Source organism: Leptodactylus fuscus, chromosome 9 (genome assembly GCF_031893055.1).
Source record: "Leptodactylus fuscus isolate aLepFus1 chromosome 9, aLepFus1.hap2, whole genome shotgun sequence".
NCBI lineage: Eukaryota > Metazoa > Chordata > Amphibia > Anura > Leptodactylidae > Leptodactylus > Leptodactylus fuscus.
In genome coordinates, this window is record NC_134273.1 from 64,240,353 (window position 1) to 64,262,220 (window position 21,868).

Here is a 21,868-nt window from a genome sequence, read left to right on the forward strand (position 1 = left end):
GCTGGAACTCAACGTTTCAGATGTTGAATAGAGTGGTTGAGCAGCAGAGACCTTTGATGGAATACCAGCTACAAAACCCTAGGGTGCCACAAAGTCAGCTGCCTCAGTTTCACATCCATGAGTGGCCATGGATGAGAGACCTTTGTGACATCCTACGGGTCTTTGAGGAGTCCACAAGGAGGGTGAGCTCTGAGGATGCGATGGTGAGCCTTACAATCCCGCTCTTGTGTGTTCTGAGAGAATCCCTGATTGACATCAGGGATAACTCAGATCACACAGAGGAGTTAGGGATAGCATCCGATCCGTCACAGCTGGAGAGTAGGTCCACACATCTGTCCGCTTCACTGCGTTTAATGGAGGAGGAGGAGGAGGAGGAGGAGGAGGAAGAAGAGTTGTCCGATGATGTGATGGTGATACAGGAGGCTTCCGGGCAACTTCGAATCGTCCCATTGTTGCAGCGCGGATGGGTAGACATGGAGGATGAGGAGGAAATGGAGATTGAACTTTCCGGTGGGGCCAGAGGAGTCATGCCAACTAACACTGTGGCAGACATGGCTGAGTTCATGTTGGGGTGCTTTACAACCGACAAGCGTATTGTCAAAATCATGGAGGACAACCAGTACTGGATCTTTGCTATCCTTGACCCCCGGTATAAAAACAACATCTCGTCTTTTATTCCGGTAGAGGGGAGGGCCAATCGCATCAATGCTTGCCACAGGCAATTGGTGCAGAATATGATGGAGATGTTTCCAGCATGTGACAGTGGCGGCAGGGAGGGCAGTTCCTCCAGTAGGCAACCAAGTTCTCACCGGTCCACACAAACGAGGGGCACACTGTCTAAGGTCTGGGACACCTTGATGGCACCCCCTCGCCAAAGTGCCGCCACGGAGGGTCCTAGTGTCACCAGGCGTGAGAAGTATAGGCGCATGTTGCGGGAATACCTTTCCGACCACAGCCCTGTCCTCTCCGACCCCTCTGCGCCCTACACGTATTGGGTGTCGAAGTTGGACCTGTGGCTTGAACTTGCCCTATATGCCTTGGAGGTGCTGTCCTGTCCTGCCGCCAGCGTCCTATCTGAGAGGGTGTTCAGTGCAGCCGGTGGCATCATCACTGACAAGCGCACCCGTCTGTCAGCTGAGAGTGCCGACCGGCTCACTTTGATAAAAATGAACCACCACTGGATAGAGCCTTCATTTTTGTGCCCACCTGTGTAAAGCACCCCAACATGAAACTCCATGTCTGTACTCAACCTCTCCAATTCCTCCGCATCCTCATACTCATCCACCATAAGCGTTGCACAATTCTGCTAATACTAGGCTCCCTCCAACATGATTTCCCCCAACTCTGCTGGTTAGAGGCTCCCTCCACCCTGATTTCCACCAACTCTGCTGGTTAGAGGCTCCCTCCACCCTGCTTTCCCACAACTCTGCTGGTTAGAGGCTCCTTCCACCATGAATTTGCCCAAACTGGGCTGTTTAGAGGCTCCCTCCACCATGAATTGGTCCAAACTGGGCTGGTTAGAGGCTCCCTCCACCATTAATTGGTCCAAACTGGGCTGGTTAGAGGCTCCCTCCACCATGAATTTGCCCAAACTGGGCTGTTTAGAGGCTCCCTCCACCATGAATTTGCCCAAACTGGGCTGTTTAGAGGCTCCCTCCACCATGAATTGGTCCAAACTGGGTTTTTTAGAGGCTCCCTCCACCATGAATTGGTCCAAACTGGGGTGGTTAGAGGCTCCCTCCACCATTAATTGGTCCAAACTGGGCTGGTTAGAGGCTCCCTCCACCATTAATTGGTCCAAACTGGGCTGGTTAGAGGCTCCCTCCACCATTAATTGGTCCAAACTGGGCTGGTTAGAGGCTCCCTCCACCATGAATTTGCCCAAACTGGGCTGTTTAGAGGCTCCCTCCACCATGAATTTGCCCAAACTGGGCTGGTTAGAGGCTCCCTCCACCATGAATTGGTCCAAACTGGGGTTTTTAGAGGCTCCCTCCACCATGAATTGGTCCAAACTTGGCTGTTTAGAGGCTCCCTCCACCATGAATTGGTCCAAACTGGGGTGGTTAGAGGCTCCCTCCACCATTAATTGGTCCAAACTGGGCTGGTTAGAGGCTCCCTCCACCATTAATTGGTCCAAACTGGGCTGGTTAGAGGCTCCCTCCACCATGAATTTGCCCAAACTGGGCTGTTTAGAGGCTCCCTCCACCATGAATTTGCCCAAACTGGGCTGGTTAGAGGCTCCCTCCACCATGAATTGGTCCAAACTGGGGTTTTTAGAGGCTCCCTCCACCATGAATTGGTCCAAACTGGGGTGGTTAGAGGCTCCCTCCACCATTAATTGGTCCAAACTGGGCTGGTTAGAGGCTCCCTCCACCATTAATTGGTCCAAACTGGGCTGGTTAGAGGCTCCCTCCACCATGAATTTGCCCAAACTGGGCTGTTTAGAGGCTCCCTCCACCATGAATTTGCCCAAACTGGGCTGGTTAGAGGCTCCCTCCACCATGAATTGGTCCAAACTGGGGTTTTTAGAGGCTCCCTCCACCATGAATTGGTCCAAACTTGGCTGTTTAGAGGCTCCCTCCACCATGAATTGGTCCAAACTGGGGTGGTTAGAGGCTCCCTCCACCATTAATTGGTCCAAACTGGGCTGGTTAGAGGCTCCCTCCACCATTAATTGGTCCAAACTGGGCTGGTTAGAGGCTCCCTCCACCATGAATTTGCCCAAACTGGGCTGTTTAGAGGCTCCCTCCACCATGAATTTGCCCAAACTGGGCTGGTTAGAGGCTCCCTCCACCATGAATTGGTCCAAACTGGGGTTTTTAGAGGCTCCCTCCACCATGAATTGGTCCAAACTTGGCTGTTTAGAGGCTCCCTCCACCATGAATTGGTCCAAACTGGGGTGGTTAGAGGCTCCCTCCACCATTAATTGGTCCAAACTGGGCTGGTTAGAGGCTCCCTCCACCATTAATTGGTCCAAACTGGGCTGGTTAGAGGCTCCCTCCACCATGAATTTGCCCAAACTGGGCTGTTTAGAGGCTCCCTCCACCATGAATTTGCCCAAACTGGGCTGGTTAGAGGCTCCCTCCACCATGAATTGGTCCAAACTGGGGTTTTTAGAGGCTCCCTCCACCATGAATTGGTCCAAACTGGGGTGGTTAGAGGCTCCCTCCACCATTAATTGGTCCAAACTGGGCTGGTTAGAGGCTCCCTCCACCATTAATTGGTCCAAACTGGGCTGGTTAGAGGCTCCCTCCACCATGAATTTGCCCAAACTGGGCTGTTTAGAGGCTCCCTCCACCATGAATTTGCCCAAACTGGGCTGGTTAGAGGCTCCCTCCACCATGAATTGGTCCAAACTGGGGTTTTTAGAGGCTCCCTCCACCATGAATTGGTCCAAACTTGGCTGTTTAGAGGCTCCCTCCACCATGAATTGGTCCAAACTGGGGTGGTTAGAGGCTCCCTCCACCATTAATTGGTCCAAACTGGGCTGGTTAGAGGCTCCCTCCACCATTAATTGGTCCAAACTGGGCTGGTTAGAGGCTCCCTCCACCATGAATTTGCCCAAACTGGGCTGTTTAGAGGCTCCCTCCACCATGAATTTGCCCAAACTGGGCTGGTTAGAGGCTCCCTCCACCATGAATTGGTCCAAACTGGGGTTTTTAGAGGCTCCCTCCACCATGAATTGGTCCAAACTGGGGTGGTTAGAGGCTCCCTCCACCATTAATTGGTCCAAACTGGGCTGGTTAGAGGCTCCCTCCACCATTAATTGGTCCAAACTGGGCTGGTTAGAGGCTCCCTCCACCATGAATTTGCCCAAACTGGGCTGTTTAGAGGCTCCCTCCACCATGAATTTGCCCAAACTGGGCTGGTTAGAGGCTCCCTCCACCATGAATTGGTCCAAACTGGGGGTTTTAGAGGCTCCCTCCACCATGAATTGGTCCAAACTGGGGTTTTTAGAGGCTCCCTCCACCATGAATTGGTCCAAACTGGGGTGGTTAGAGGCTCCCTCCACCATTAATTGGTCCAAACTGGGCTGGTTAGAGGCTCCCTCCACCATTAATTGGTCCAAACTGGGCTGGTTAGAGGCTCCCTCCACCATGAATTTGCCCAAACTGGGCTGTTTAGAGGCTCCCTCCACCATGAATTTGCCCAAACTGGGCTGGTTAGAGGCTCCCTCCACCATGAATTGGTCCAAACTGGGGTTTTTAGAGGCTCCCTCCACCATGAATTGGTCCAAACTGGGGTGGTTAGAGGCTCCCTCCACCATTAATTGGTCCAAACTGGGCTGGTTAGAGGCTCCCTCCACCATGAATTGGTCCAAACTGGGGTTTTTAGAGGCTCCCTCCACCATGAATTGGTCCAAACTTGGCTGTTTAGAGGCTCCCTCCACCATTAATTGGTCCAAACTGGGCTGGTTAGAGGCTCCCTCCACCATGAATTGGTCCAAACTGGGTTTTTTAGAGGCTCCCTCCACCATGAATTTGCCCAAACTGGGCTGTTTAGAGGCTCCCTCCACCATGAATTGGTCCAAACTGGGTTTTTTAGAGGCTCCCTCCACCATGAATTGGTCCAAACTTGGCTGTTTAGAGGCTCCCTCCACCATTAATTGGTCCAAACTGGGCTGGTTAGAGGCTCCCTCCACCATGAATTGGTCCAAACTGGGTTTTTTAGAGGCTCCCTCCACCATGAATTTGCCCAAACTGGGCTGTTTAGAGGCTCCCTCCACCATGAATTGGTCCAAACTGGGTTTTTTAGAGGCTCCCTCCACCATGAATTGGTCCAAACTGGGCTGGTTAGAGGCTCCCTCCACCATGAATTGGTCCAAACTGGGGTGGTTAGAGGCTCCCTCCACCATTAATTGGTCCAAACTGGGCTGGTTAGAGGCTCCCTCCACCATTAATTGGTCCAAACTGGGCTGGTTAGAGGCTCCCTCCACCATGAATTTGCCCAAACTGGGCTGGTTAGAGGCTCCCTCCACCATGAATTGGTCCAAACTGGGTTTTTTAGAGGCTCCCTCCACCATGAATTTGCCCAAACTGGGCTGGTTAGAGGCTCCCTCCACCATGAATTGGTCCAAACTGGGGTTTTTAGAGGCTCCCTCCACCATGAATTTGCCCAAACTCTGCTGGTTAGAGGCTCAATCCACCCTGATTTTCAAAACAAATGTTGGTGCCAACCTCAACTTACTACAAGGGCCAAATTCACTGCTGGTGACAAGCTCTCCTCACTGCAAGTGCCAAATACACATGTTTCAAGGTGTTTTCCTACTGTCAGAGAGGTGGTATTGAGTGTGTAAAGTGTGTAGTTGTTAGGCTGTGATGTTGGGGTAATAGAGGGTCTTTGGTGTGTTAGATGCCCCCAGACATGCTTCCCCTGCTGTCCCAGTGTCATTCCAGAGGTGTTGGCATCATTTCCTGGGGTGTCATAGTGGACTTGGTGACCCTCCAGACACGGATTTGGGTTTCCCCCTTAACGAGTATCTGTTCCCCATAGACTATAATGGGGTTCGAAACCCGTTCGAACACACGAACATTGAGCGGCTGTTCGAATCGAATTTCGAACCTCGAACATTTTAGTGTTCGCTCATCTCTAGTACATGTATCTTCCCCCTTTACTTTAGATGTGGCATCTGTAGTTGGATATAAGCATCCATGTGCAGAACTGCTTTAGTGAAGCCGATAGGGCTGGGTAGAACAGATAAAATTTGGTGACCAGGGAATAATTATTGTATCTTTGGGGTAGCATACACTCTACACAGCATACACTCTACTCTGTTTTTATTTTTATTTTTTGTAATAGTTTTTTATTTTTATGACTTTATTAATTGTATTTTGTATTTTTTTCACATTTTACAGCATTTTAATAACTATATTTAGAGAGAACATTTTACCACCTCCAACAAGTCCAGCTCTTTACATCAACTAATAGGTGCTGTGCCATTGATCTTGGAACAGTTGGAATTTTTTCTCTAGCCCCAACCCCTCCCAAACAATCAATGCTGTTAGTTTTGGTGCATGATATGCTATTTAGGCTCTGTATTGTTAGGTGGGCGGTGTCAGACAAGGGGTGTGATTCTGAGCTCTGACACTGGTGGCCTCTGATTGGAGCTCTGAATTGCACCCCCTACCTGACACCACCCTTCTGACATTACAGAGATTACATAGCTTATCAGGCATCGAAACTAGCCATGCTTATTACTCAGGAATGGTGGGGGCTATAGAGAAAATTCCAACTGCGCTTTAATCAGTGGAGCAGTGAATATTAACAGATACTAAGAACTAGAATTAGAGAAGGTGGTGAAAGGTCCTCTTTAGAGCCTATAGACCCTATATTGTTCAGGCTCTGATGACACTATCCAGTCCAGCAAACTTGAGTTCCCGTGAAACCTGAACACTGCATGCTGCTGAACCCCACTGAATTTCTTATAAAACTCATTGAAAAAATTGTTCTATTTGCTCTAACACACTTATAATATTTCATCTTAAGAAAACACATTTTGTGAATTGCACCATGAAATTACATTTTTAATTTTTTTTTAAATTTTATCTATATAAATTGTATTTTGTATTAAATTTAACAGCTTGTTCATTTATATTTGTTTGAAATTACAATTATAACTATTCAAGTTAAAAAAAAAGGAAAATAAAATGTATTACAAGTCAGAACTTAGTGCAAGCAAACTAACAGGTGATGAAAGTCAATACATAATAAGAGATATTTCCTTTATATCTCTGTGTTGTAGATGTAAATGTACTGCATGATGGTTCTTCTTTTCTTGAAAGTTCCGCAGAATAAACGTGAAAATCTTGAGATCTTCGTGAAACTTCTTCAGAATCGTGATAAAAATGCTAGCAGGACACTGAGGAGTATGGATATGTTTGTAGTACATTGAGAAGCCTAAAAAACAAACCAAATCAGTGCATATTTAATATAGGGGAACAAAACATGGCAGGGCCAAGTGAGAAGCTTAGGGTAAGTTCATACGGGGTGTTTTAATCAGGATTTTGTGGCCGTATCCACCTCAAAATCCTGAACAAAAAGACGGCTCCCATTGAAATCAGTGGTAGCTGCTCAGGTCTTTTTTCCGGGAGCTGTTTCTTCAGGCTCCTGGAAAAAAGAAGGGAGATGCTCATTCTTCAGGCCATTTCGCCTCGCGATTGGGCCTGAAGACGCACCTTCCTCTGGACTTGGCCCATTCATTGGGCCTAATCTGGAGCGGAGTTCGCGGCTGGATGTCTGTGCAGTGCACCAACTTTCAGTCGCGGCTGCCTGGCTTTTGGTCCGGAACTTGAGGCGGCCTCCGCTTCAGGTTCCGGACCAAACAACTCTGTGTGAACTTACTCTTAGAGGGGTTTCCCAAGATAATTAAAAAACTCAGCCACTCCCAGTCCTCCTTTTGGGCAGCTCTTCCCCCATTCCCTCTGGTGCAGGGACAGGATAGAAGTGCTTGACTGCTGCAGGCAATCTCTGGCCTCAGAGGTTAAATGTGCGATATCGGTGACATCACTGCTGACATCACTGTCCCCGGTCAATTCTCTTAACCTAAAATCAAACCCCTTTAGTCTATGGACACCTTTCAATAAAAATATTGTCCATTAGGCCTCTATCAGTTTGCCTTGTGCATCCTATATGTTTTCACATACAAACCAGGTTGCCCACTATTCTTGTCAATAGTTTTTGTTAAAAATTTTCATACAACAGCAGCATAAGAACAACATTGTAGTTATAGTTCTGGATAAATGGGTCAACTGCACTGTACAATCATATGGTAGAATAATAGATAAATTTAATGGTCAAAACAAAAAGGTAGTGCTGTGGCAAAGAAACAATAATAAAGAGAAAAATAAATTGTGTAAAAGACAAACAAAGACAGCAAAGATTGAGTCAAATGAGAGTAAAAATAATCCATTCAACTAGGTAAATAATCCAATAGGATCCATCAAATTCATCTGAACGGCGCATGGTCCAGGTGTCAAATCCCAACCAATCTGATACTAATCTGGTACTGAAGACTTATATTGTGGATATTTCACCAGTGTTAAACTTTACTAGGACTTTGACAATCACATTAGTCCTCACACTTCATGCAAAATATCATAGGTGTTGATCCACATATCACACTGCTGTGTATCCCTGCATCATAGTTACATAGTAGATGAGGTTGGATGAAGACATCAGTCCATCAAGTCCAACCTATAACCCTACAATCCCTACAGTATTGATCCAGGGGAAAGCAAAAAACCCCATGAGGCTCCTGCCAATTGCCCTATTTCAGGGGGAAAAATTCCTTCCCGACTCCAAATCTGGCAGTCAGTATAAAAACCCTGGATCAGTTTTATTTTTATTGCAATATTATATATATTTATGAAATTGCCCATCTATCATGACCCTCTACCTTATTCATTTTTAATGTCAGGGATATATGTTATCCTTTGATTAAATAGCTGTTACAATATCCTAGGTGGTCTGCTAGTTTGCTTGCAAAATTTGCAAAAAAAAAAGTCTTGAAATAGCCTTACCATTACATGGGATCCTCCAGAGCCAGCATATGTTAGATTTGGTCCAACTATGTTTGTCCAAAAAATGGATAGATTACTCACAACTGTAAACCTATAAAGAAGTAGATACAAGGATCATGGAAACTGAAGATGTTAATACAGTCATTAATCTAGATCTGGTGTAAGATTGTGCCCTGTTACCTGAACTGGATGTCTGAGATGTTGGCACGTGGTGCAATCCATGTCACTTCCACAATGGTTTTGGCTTTGTCAGATGTGTGACTAACTGCACTCTGTAATTGATATATAATATATACAAGGTTAATGTAATCTGAGACTAATAAAATACCAGTGTTAAACAAGAAATTAGAGTATGGATGGTTTTAAGTGGCTGAAATATGGATGCATTATATTGTCAGTATTACTGCATCCACATCCTAACTTCCCATGGTTATGCTGAACCCAACCTAGATGACTAGTGAACCTATCGAAGGGTGGTAGAAGTCATCCCCTTCCACAAGTGTTCCTTATGTAGAAGACTTACAGGAGCCCCCACTCCAGACAGGCATATACTACTTCTCCACGTTGTAGTAATAAAGGACCTTGTCTAAATTCTTGGCTCGCTACTGCCAATGACTTCTCACTTCTTAATCTAGCCTGTTGTGGAAGGGAGGTGGTGGTCATTCCTCAACATGAGGAACATTGTGGCAACTCTAGATTGTGTTCTGTGTACTTCACGTGGAGAAGTCTTTGCATGCTATGGATTGGCTATTTCTTCCAGAATGGAGTGGGAATACTCTAAGTAGGAGTTGTATCTGCACTACAGCTGAGTGGGGCCAAAGCCATGTCTGGTTTGGAAGCCGAATCCAAAAACTAGTAGAGTGTTATGTGACAGTAGCTCTTAGTAGCAGAGTCCATGTGAACTTGGATTGTAAGTAACATCTCCAAATGCTACTCTGTGGCTGTTGTTTAATTGTCAACTGTGACTTTGCTGAGGATCCATTGTAAATCAAGTAAGGAGACCCAGGGAACCCAAATCCTGCAAGAGTCTGAAAGCTTATTCAGTCGTATCTCATTAAGAAGCACTTAAGGTAAGCGGGCACTAATAGGCCTGACCTGCACCGTTGGGTTAGATGGCGTGACAGCAGGAGTGGTAGCAGTGTCTCATTACACTATGTTGATATAAGTTCAGTTCCATAGAAACACAGAACAATGACAACAGATGCAAATACAATACAGACGGTAAAAGAAAGCAGTGTGTAATTGTCCAAATGTGAGGATTTTCTACGATATCCCCAATTTGCTATTGTAGCAACAAGATGTATCTTCTTCTTATTACAGGGAATGGGCCAACAGAACAGCCGTAATCCCAGAAGGAATACATGCTGTCTTACATGGCCCTGTATTTGTTATATAGTAAAATATCAGCGCTAGAATCACAGGCATGCTATTTCATGCAATCAGGATTTTGCATTCACACCCAATCCTTTGTGCATTGAGATAAAAGCATGCTATACTAATGGGTAAGCGCTAGTGGAGTTATTGCAGCTGGCTAGATTCACATCTACATAAGAAGTTCTATCAGATTCCATCAAATAACTCAGATGAAAAATCTCAGATGTCAACCAAAATGATGGATATCTGACAGACTCCATTATATGCAATGGGATTTATTGGGTTTCATGCTTGTATAGCATTGCAGGGATCAATCTTTAGAATCCGTTACGCTTTTTTCTATTGCTATGATGGAACAGAAGATCAGAATGAACACTACAGATGTGATCCTATGGGACTATAATGTACTATTATCACTGTACATAGAAATTGCTATGGCCTAGCTTATTAAAGCTCTGTGACTGTATATCACATGATTATGGACTGTACATCACATGACCATGGACTGTACATCACATGACCATGGACTGTACATCACATGACCATGGACTGTATATCACATGACCATGGACTGTACATCACATGACCATGGACTGTACATCACATGACCATGGACTGTACATCACATGACCATGGACTGTAAATCACAAGACCATGGACTGTACATCACATGACCATGGACTGTACATCACATGATCATGGACTGTACATCACAAGACCATGGACTGTACATCACAAGACCATGGACTGTACATCACATGACCATGGACTGTACATCACATGACCATGGACTGTACATCACATGATCATGGACTGTACATCACAAGACCATGGACTGTACATCACAAGACCATGGACTGTACATCACAAGACCATGGACTGTACATCACATGACCATGGACTGTATATCACAAGACCATGGACTGTACATCACATGACCATGGACTCTATATCACATGATCATGGACTGTATATCACATGATCATGGACTGATTTTATCCACTGGGAGTAAGCAGAATGAATGACAACAAGTGGAGATCTAGAAAACCATGAGGAATTGATACAGAAAGTATATTGGAAAATTTTACAACTTTTCCTTTTTCAAATAATAACATTTGTCTCTCAGTATTGATCTGAAGATGGACAATCCCTTTAATGCCCTTTACTAAAGTGCATTAAAGTGCAACCTAATGATGGTACAGTCACATACAAAATCCACCATGTGCCAATAGTAACTCACCGCAGCAGTGGTACAGGTTAGGGTTTGCGCATCTGAGCCACTGACTTGGAACGAGCCCAGAGGAGTTGTATTACTTGCTTGGCGGGCTTGGATCAGAAAACCTTCAATAGGGTATTCTGAAGTATTTTTCAGTGTGACTGTTAAATAACAAGAAAAACCTGTAATTTCTGTACATTATGTAAATCTGGACTGGATAACAGACATAGTGTAGTCAGTGTATAAAACTCCAATTATTTTGACTAAGTTGCCATTGCATTTTATTAAGCCTATCTGTACCTGTGATTTTCTCTCCATCCAGGTAACTGGTTTTCGATGTGGTTAGAATATAAGGTGCACTGGTGTTCTGAGCCGGGAATCCATGGTTAGGCACCATTCCCACACAGGCTGCTTCAACTTTACCATTCAGATAAGCAGTAACTTGGAGAGGGCACATAATCAGGGAGAGCACAACGTATCGGAAATAAAGATTCATCTGGAATAAAAACAATATTCTTAGAAACGTTTCTTTCAATTTCATAGTAGGACATATAAAGTTCCATCTTCAAAGTCCCAGTGTGATATTCTGCTATTTGCCAATGGACTCCATTTGCGGTGTTTTGCAATCACAAAGTCCCCATGGATTTATACAAGATCATGCTTTTCCCACAGGTAAACTTGAAAGAGATTTCTGGGCTAAAATTATTGATGACCTATCCTAACGTTACGTTACTAGTATCAAATCTGGGGGGGGGGGGGGGTCTGATACCTGCCACCCTATCGATTAGCTGTTACAGAGAATGGAGCAGGATGCAGACAGCTCTCCATACTGACAAAACTGAGTTACCGCAGTGTATGTCCCATTCAAATGAAAGTGTGTCCATCATTGGATAAATCATTCTCTAGCGTCCATTCTGGCACTTCTCTAATTCTCCTTTGTACTATATATCCTTTGTAATTCAAGTTTCCAATTTGCCATATAAATGTTTTTTTTCAGGGTCATCATTCCCTTTTACATGGATATGCCTCTACACTGATCAATATATATATATATATATATATATATATATATATATATATTAATTTCTGTTCTTTATCGTTCTTCTGTTCTTAGCCAAATGACTGAGCCAAATTGCATACACATTTATGAAAGTTTTACATGGTTTCACCGTCCAGGACCTATCATTCTCAACATATTAAAAAAAGCTAGCAGGTCATTCATTCTTATCCTTGCTGACATACACACAGTTTTAGAACAGGTCTCAGGTCACAGTCATGCATTTTTCCACAGGAATTATTAATCAAAACGCCAAGTTCCTTTTTTTTTTTGGAGTCATGATGGGTGAGAAAGGTTTTTCATTTCTTAGAAAGCTGATCCAGAATAGGTACACTCCATTCACAGTGAGTAAAGAAAAAATGGCTCGGTTGTTATGAAAACCCGATCTAAAACAAAAATGGCTGGGTTGATATGTAAACCTGGTCTAAATCTGTGTGTGTGTAAGTGAGGCTAAGAAAGAAGGACCTGCAAGCTGTGCTGTTATGGAAACCTGGTCTAAAACTATATGTATGTCAGTGAGGCTATAAATGAAAACTGTATGTATGTCAGTGAGGCTATAAATGAAAACTGTTTGTATGTCAGTGAGGCTATAAATGAAAACTGTATGTATGACAGTCAGGCTAAGAATGAAAACTGTATGTATGTCAATGGGGCTATAAATGAAAACTGTTTGTATGTCAGTGAGGCTATAAATGAAAACTGTATGTATGTCAATGAGGCTATAAATGAAAACTGTGTGTATGTCAGTGAGGCTATAAATGAAATCTGTTTGTATGTCAGTGAGGCTATAAATGATGGACCTGCAAGCGTCTATTAGATAAAACAAAAGACATGAATTGTTGTATACAAGATATGTTGATCTCATATCAATGGCAAACAAAGATTTTAACAACGCACAAACTAAAGAAGTAGACCCATGTAAAGCCGGGTAATTCTGCAAGTTCTTAATAATATCAGTATATGAGCAAGGGATAGTTAAAAAAAACTGCTCTTTTAAGGAAACAGAGGGTATGCCAATATTAGAGATGAGCGAATATACTCGATTTAATACCTCCGTTGCATAGCTCCTGGCGCCAGGGAAGGTGAGAGGGGAGTAAAAATTCGAACCCCCGGAAGTGTTTTTGCAACGGAAGCTATGCGATGGAGGTATTCAGGTATTCGATCGAGTATATTCGCTCATCTCTAATAATCATACATTTGTATTTATATAGCGCCAACATATTCTGCATCTCTCTACAAATCAGAGTTCATGTACAGTCACAATGAGACATTACATAGTAATAAATCAATTCACACAATGGAAGTGAGGGCTCTGCTCACAAGAGCTTACATTGCTTAGCCATCAGATATCTTTAAAACTTGGGCCAACGACACCCATCCTTCTTTTGATAAAGTCTGGACTAGTTGGGTCAACGGGTCTCACATCCCAGGTCTTTCTCCATTTGAAATAGCCAATAAGCAGAATTCATCAATTAAATCTTTGTAGAATAATTACATAAGACAACATAAAAAGTATACCAGGATATAATGATACATGATATACACATGATCAGATGAGTGGCCATGGCCACAGTAAGACTGTGCGTGCTGGGGATTTCTATCACTTGTGTCAGCCTTTAGAAAACAGAACTGTTGGTAATGCAATCCTTGGTTTCTAAGAATTACTGGGACAAGGAAGATTGTTCTATCACTTACGACTAGTTCTACTAGAAGTCGGGCTTTGTCTGATAAACATTCTTCCTAACACGTCCTCCAGCTCTTTATTTCTCCAATAATACATTGTATGTAGAACAATCCCACAATACATTACTGGAGTGGATATACCTCAGCAATAAATCTGAGACACTGCGCATTCTCTAAGAAGTATATAACTGTGTTGTAATATATGGAGTTTTATCACACCGTACATACACTTACTGAAATGTCTCCTTGTAGAATGTGTAACACAGAGAAACAAAGTCAATATCACATTTCCCACAACTGCAGAATACTAGCTCTACTTATCATGTGTGTCTCATAGATTGTAAGCTCTTGCGAGCAGGGCCCTCAGTCCCATTGTGTGAAATGACTATTTCTTTGTAATGTATCTTTTTGTCTGTATTTGAACCCTACAAGTTGTACAGCGCTGCGGAATATATTGGCACTGTATAAATAAAATGTATTATTATTTTTAAAATAGGGTGTCAAGTGTGAGAAGGTAACAAGCGGAGAGCTGGAATCCCGGTATATCTCACCCAGGTTTTTGACATATGTGTGGTCCAGTGTGTGTCTGGAATAGGTTTCAGCCAAAGGTGTTGGTCCTGGGCTCATTACTGGGCCATAAAAGAGTGCAGAGCTTGCACTTCAGGGCAGATTCTGGGAGTGAGAGGAGGCGCATGGGTCTGTCCTGGAGAGCTGAGTTTTGGTGAGACTAGACTGCGACTTGTGCTTTGTATGATTGTGTGCCCTGAAGTAAGCCACACGTACAGTTAGTCTTATTCTGTTTTAATTAGAGCTCAGACAAGCAAGAGTTTTGTTTTGCCTGACATTAAGGTTGTATTTTATTTTGCTTATTTTTGTACCTGACGTGAAAGTTTATTTATTTTGCTATTTTTCTAAATAAACCTGTTTGCAGCAGATTTTGTGCCCCTGTCTCTGACTGGTTTGGTCTGCACCATTGCTGCTACCGAGCTGTCTTCCCCATGCAAGATAAATGCTCATGAGTGCATGGGATGCCTGAATTCTGCCAAGAGCAGCTACTACCAGAATGAGGGGTAGGTGGAGTAGGTGGAAGCCAAGGGCACCATTAAGCAAGAGGTGGGAGCACAATATATGGGTTAAAGGTAATACTAATCCAGGAATTAAGGGGGGGGGGGGGATGAAGAACTTTCTAAGAACCATGCCTTGGGACCCGGTGAACTTGCTCTATCCATAAAAACAATTGAAGATGACTCTCTCCTCCATTATCTAAATCAGTCCAATTCTGACAGATACATTTCAGATGGCTAATAATACGCTTCAAACTTATCGGTATATTATTAGCATTAATATATTAAAGTTACTTGATAGTTTTACTTTTCAATATCTCATCTATACCAGCATGTGGTCAGACTAAATTAAGATGTAAACACCTATCTGCAAAGTGTCTCTTATATTCCTTAGTGTAGCTATAGGTGGTACAAAGGTCACTACTGGGACTTGGAACCTGAGGGAGCCCCAGAAGTCCAATTGCCAGACAAAATATACCACTACCCTAAATGGCATATAGTATTTAGTGGCCCCCATTACACATCTTCAAGATCACGTTACAAAATGCTTATATTTAATATTCTCATAAGCTGCTCACCAATTTGGTGATGACCAATACATGACTTTTGTAGCTTTTATTATAGAGACAGAGTTCTGTTTCATTTGTCAATAATATTCTAAAATCCTTACCTTATCTTGTACAGAGTTGTATGCTCACAAGTGTCCAAGATCAGGTTCTCACTGCTATTCTACAGCAGGAACAGAAGTCTTATAAATCATGCAAGTATGGAGCTTGGGGAGGGGTCACCTGTGTATAGTGGCTGGGAGTATGTGCCGTGTAATGTTACTTGGCATGTCATTAGATGACATATCCCTATTATTGTGATCTGGGTAAAAACAAAAACAATTTAAGACACCCCTCCCCTGGAGACCAGAAGGAGGAGATACAAGACTAGTAAATGGAAACACTAAGATTTTGCCCCTTTTGTCACCAAGATACAGCTCTAACACTGAGGCATGGAAAGTGTTGTGTAGTATGCTGCACTAATATGTCTTAAAGGGATTCCATCATTAGAATCCCTTTTTTTTTTTTACAAAGACCACGTCAGAATAGCATTTAGAAAGTCTATTCTTCTCCTAACTTTGTTATTCTGATCTGCGCTGTTGATCTTATTTCTTCCGTATGCATGAGTCTTCACCTGTGCTCCCCGAAGTCCATCCAGCGACGCCTCTATCTTGTTCCGCCAACACCTCTCCGCCATGTTATTAGCTGTGCCATCAGCCACATCATCAGCCGGCAGTGCCAACTCCGCATGTCTGTTCGGCCATTTTTCTGTGGCTTCTTACACGAGCGTCCATTCGACCACAGGAAAATGGCTGAACTGACATGCGCAGTCAGCTCTGCTGGCTGATGATGTCAAAGAAGAGGCATCAGCGAAAGATGACAGAGGCGTCGCTGGAGAGTCTTTGGGGAGCACAGGGGATGCCCCCTGTGCTTTCTGAAGACTCATTTGTATAAGGAAGAAATAAGAAATTTCTCAGGAACGGCGGTGCGGATCAGAATAACAAAGATAGGAGAAGAATAGTCTATCTAAAGGTTTTTCCGATGTGGTATTTGTAGAAAAAGAGATTCTAATGATAGAATCCCTTTAAATTCTGTAAGTTGTGAGCTGGGGTTTATAAGGATCAGTCTAGTTCTTCTGCAGATCTGTTGAATTTGGAAGCCAAGTCAATATCACGAACTCTTAGTCCTGTTCCACTATCTTGAACTATGGGGGGGGGGGGGGCATTATTCTGCACCACTAATAGAGAATACCATTACCGGGGAGGTGTACTTGGTCTGCACAAGTACTGTTTCAGTAGATTGTGTGTGTCCAAGTAATATCCACATGAATGGTAGTACTTAAAAAAGAAGTGGAGTGATACTCACCTACCCCCCTACTCCACTTGAGCAGTGCATCCACTTTTATTTTATTTATCTTGAGATTTCAGGATCGTATTTAAAATCCAATTTTCAATTATTTTCCAGGCGATCCCGATTGTGAAATTTGCTCAAACGCCGATTGGGATCCGATCTTTCCCGATCGCTCAACCCTATCCGTAGATAGTTGTCAAAATTGTGGGTTTATTGACCCATGCAAAAATGCAATATTTCAACTCAAGGCACTTCAGTCTTTTACAATCTGGAAAATACTAGTGTCTCGTGGACAATGATGTAATATACAGACAAACTGGTACCTGAGCAGTGTAAACAGTAGCTGTGCATTCAGCCAGTATAACATATTGTCACACTTCAGCAGTATAGTATGTGGAATGTACACGGGATGAATATGCGGTATTTACACTGGAACATTTCTTTATGGTGTTGTGCACTTTCCCATACAAAAAAAAAAATAAACTGATGACAAAGGAAAAAAAAATATTGGGGTTGTTAAATTGAAATTTGAAGTATTGAGCAGCACATTATTGAATTTTTTACATTTTTTTTTAATCACATGTATTGTATTATATGGAAAGCTGATAAAATATACATGTCTGCAGAATAACAAGGGCTTTGCCGCGGGAGGGTGTGTGGGGTGGCAGACAGAGTATGAGCCCTGGGCACGGATAAGGGCAGTGGGGGTGCACACAGAAGCACCTATCAGGCATGGGGGCACTGTTGGACAGGGAATGGTATAAAGCAATAAAATAACTATTACTACTTAAATGCCAGTCCAATAAAGTTCTGCATCGTTATTTCAGAACAGGCAAAGACCACCAGATTGAGCAACATTAGAGTGACAAAGCATTTAAGTAGTAATAGTACTTTATACGTTTATACCATTTTTGCCCTTGGCCCAATTTCTGAAACTCCCAGACAACTCCTTTAAGCATGCCAGCCAGGCCACCGTACCTACATACCAGGTTCATACCTGCCTTCGGGTTTCCGTTCTGGGGATCCGCTTGGGGACCCCCCAAAAGGAAACTTAATTTGCCAGAGTCAGCATGTAATAGAAGGCAATGTATTATACTATTCACTTCAATATATTAGTATAATACACTGTCCAGTCATATTAATGTGACCACCTGTCAAAATCCAGAATAATCGCCTTTGGCAGAGCGGACCGCTGCGAGACGTGCAGGAAGAGAGGGGATGTTGTGATGATGTCACTGGGATGTTGAGCCATGCCGACTCCAGTGCTGTGGCCAGCTGCGCTAGGTTACACGGTTGAGCATCCATGGCACAAATAATCCGATTGAGGTGGTCCCACAGATTCTAAAGTGGGTTCAATTCCAGGGAATTTGCTGGCCAAGGGAGTACGGTAAACTCATCTTGGTGCTCCTCAAACCACGCACGTACACTGCAAGCTTTATGACACGTCGCATTGTCCTGCTGGTAGATGCCATCATCCTGAGGAAAAACAATTCGCATGTAGGTGTGAACATGGTTCGCAAGGATAGATGCATACTTGTGTTGATCCATAGTGCCTTCCATAATGATGAGTGCACCAAGATGACTAATGACACGCGCCTTCTGTGATTGGATATTTAATGCTGACATCACAAGTAGGCGCTGGTCACATTAATATAACTGGACTGTGTATATAGTAAAATATATTTTTGCATTATCCAGTTCTATAGCATATGGATGTCGTATAGAACACGTACTCTAGTGGACTCATCGTAGATAAGCTTACTCCATCAGCTGACCTCCAGGATTGCTTAACATTGAAAGTGGAATGTCATACTGAGAAAACCTCTTTACGCCATGACTCAGCTGTCCACACATGTATAATATTTATTGCACTATATTACAATAATATTATATTATATTGTTACAAAGGACTTCACTGAGTACCATTGATGGGATTGTATATCATGTTATCTGATCTCCAAGCAGCATGTTATAGAACAGGATTAGCGGAGAAGATTGATATATAGCTTTGTGGGAAAAGTTTTACATTGTATTATTTTAATGCTTGCTTTCTCTAGCGTTCAGTGACTGACATCTCTCCCTCTACAAGTGTGACTGTAGAGGTAGCTGTCTGTCAATGAGTTGAACCACCCTAAGCATAAAAACAGCACATACACCTGCCCAAGCCTTTCAGCTTCATAACATGCTGCCTGTAGATAGGATGTACAACGTAACAGGTTCCCTTTAAAAGACTCCATTCAGATGCTTATACTGCTACACCATTACTATCAGAGTAGGAGGAATGACTGTTTGTTGAAGTTTTACATAGTGCTGCAGTCATAAAGTCACTTCTGTTACCCCCACATAGGGGTGAGATAGCAGTCTTGTATGGTATGGTACTGTTTCACATTTCAGGTATCCCGCTGGATTTGGGGCAATGTGGTGGCTCAGTGGTTTAGCACTGCAGCCTTGCAGTGCTGGAGTCCTGGGTTCGAATCCCACCAGGAACAACATCTGCAAGGAGTTTGTATGTTCTCCCCATGTTTGCATGGATTTCCTCCCATTCTACAAAGACATACAGATAGGGAAAAAAAACATACATTGTGATCCCTATATGGTGGCTCACAATATACATAAATTTAAAAAAAAAAAAAAAAAAAGAAGAAGATATGCCGCTGGATTTGTGAGTCTAAGGGTGCATTCACACAGAGGAATTTGGTGTGAAATTTCAGTGCTGAAAAAAGCTTCCCATTGACTTAAATGGGTTCCTTTTTCTGATAGCAGAATGCACCCTCCGTGTAAAAATAATACTCCCTGTGAAAATATGCAAATTAGCTCTAATTAATTAGCAAATTAACCCAGGAAATTGTCTCTATAGTGCCACCTATGGATACCCAGTAGTGATAGGTAAACCTTGAACTTGCCAGATCCATTTTGGAAATATTTGCAGGGTTCCCCAGCGAGTATTGTTTTGGTCCAAAACAAAAATTCTCTTCAAACGCTATGATACAATATTTCTCTACTTCTCCGAGGCTCATTGGAGTGGAGAAATAAAAAAAAAAAACACTCAAACCCTCCTTTCCTGATCTCCGCTGCAAAGGTCTGGTCTTCTTTCTTGGATGGCCTTGGCATCTTCTGGCCTCCTCTGTGGTGTCGAAGGCCCCAGGTCACCACGGACTTCTGTGACTGGGCCTCAGTGGTCTTGTGGGGAGCACTGGTATCACAACACTTTTGTCACAGCTGTCAGGACACATCTAAGTGATGCTGTAATACAGTACTATTATAGGTGTACAGCCACAGAGGAGATACTTCTGGCGAGTTGTCCTTATATCTATAACTCACAATTTTCAAAGGACTGAAAGAGGGCAAAAATATGCACAAATTTCCGTACACTGAGCTTCCTGTCCAGTTGCGCCCATTTCTATGTTAGAAACTTGATACATACACCCGGCTCTCATATAAAAGCCATGCCACAAACAAGTCGCTCACACAAGACACATTGGGCCAGATCATAATGGCTGGCATATTATACGCCAGTCTTGATGGTTCCTGTGACAGCAAAGGATTTGCCTGGTTAATCCACAAACCCTCGTTCACAAACTGTGAGCAATATGTCATAGGAGACACATACAGCACACATCGCTCACATGTTACATACAGGCAGCCTACAGTCCTATGAAAAAGTTTGGGCACCCCTATTAATCTTAATCATTTTTAGTTCTAAATATTTTGGTGTTTGCAGCAGCCATTTCAGTTTGATATATCTAATAACAGGTAAAATCTCTCAGACAACTTTTTGTATCCTTCCCCTGAACAACTATGTTGAACAATCTTTGTTTGCAGATCATTTGAGAGCGGGCTGTCCATGCTCGGCGACCATCAAACTTAACTGAACCTGAATTGTTTTGTAAAGAGGAATGGTCCAAAATACCTTCATCCAGGATCCAGGAACTGATTAACAGCTACAGGAAGCGACTAGAGGCTGTTATCTTTGCAAAAGGAGGATCTACTAAATATTAATGTCACTTTTCTGTTGAGGTGCCCATACTTTTGCACCGGTCAAATTTTGGTTTAATGCATATTGCACATTTTCTGTTAGTACAATAAACCTCATTTCAATCCTGAAATATTACTGTGTCCATCAGTTATTAGATATATCAAATTGAAATGGCTGCTGCAAACACCAAAATATTTAGAACTAAAAATGATTAAGATTAATAGGGGTGCCCAAACTTTTTCATAGGACTGTATGTCACTCTCATATAAGATACATGTCATATGCTACATGCACTACACGCTTGGTGAACACGTCACTCAAATATTAGACACGATGTACACATCATAAATTACAAGCACGCAGCATGTCACTTACATATAAGACACATGACATACGTGTCATTACATATTAGAGGCACATATCATGTCACTCACATATAACACACATCACTTGTATGTTACACTCATACTAAGCATGTCATTTATGTGTTCCTTACAACACACTTCACTTGTGTATTGCATGTGTACAGTACACATCCTTCATATTATAGACACACACAAGTCATACACTCAGCTCATAGCACACATATTACACATGTACAGCAAACATTATTACATATTACATGCATAGAGCACATCCAGTGGCATAACAATTGTGGTCGTAGGGGGTGGGGGCCAATGTGGATCATATAATAATGGGTGGAGCCCAGTGTGTGGAGCATATTATACTGTGCGGGGGCCACTGTGTGGAGCATATTATACTGTGTGGGGCCACTGTGGAGCATATTATACTGTGCGGGGGCCACTGTGTGGAGCATATTATACTGTGTGGGGCCAGTGTGTGGAGCATATTATACTGTGTGGGGCCACTGTAGAGCATATTATACTGTTTGGGGGGGCACTTTGGAGCATAACATGCTATATGAGGGTCACTATGGAGCATATAATACTGTGCGAGGGCCACTGTCAAGCATGTAATACTATCTGGGGTCCACTGTGGAGCATATTATACTGTGTGGGGCCCAGGAAATCATCACTATTAAGAACTTGCTGTAGGGAGAGGGAAGGGAGCCCCGGACAAAACT

General features: G+C 43.1%; 1 long non-coding RNA gene across 1 annotated transcript; it reads right to left on the reverse strand.

The window, feature by feature from the left end:
• Positions 1–8,534: 8,534 nt before the first annotated feature.
• On the reverse strand, positions 8,535–11,241 carry LOC142217805 (uncharacterized). The gene is made up of 3 exons (XR_012717429.1): positions 11,134–11,241; positions 8,700–8,791; positions 8,535–8,610 (listed from the first exon to the last, which is right to left on the reverse strand). It is a non-coding gene; the product is annotated as an uncharacterized LOC142217805 (long non-coding RNA).
• Positions 11,242–21,868: the final 10,627 nt, after the last annotated feature.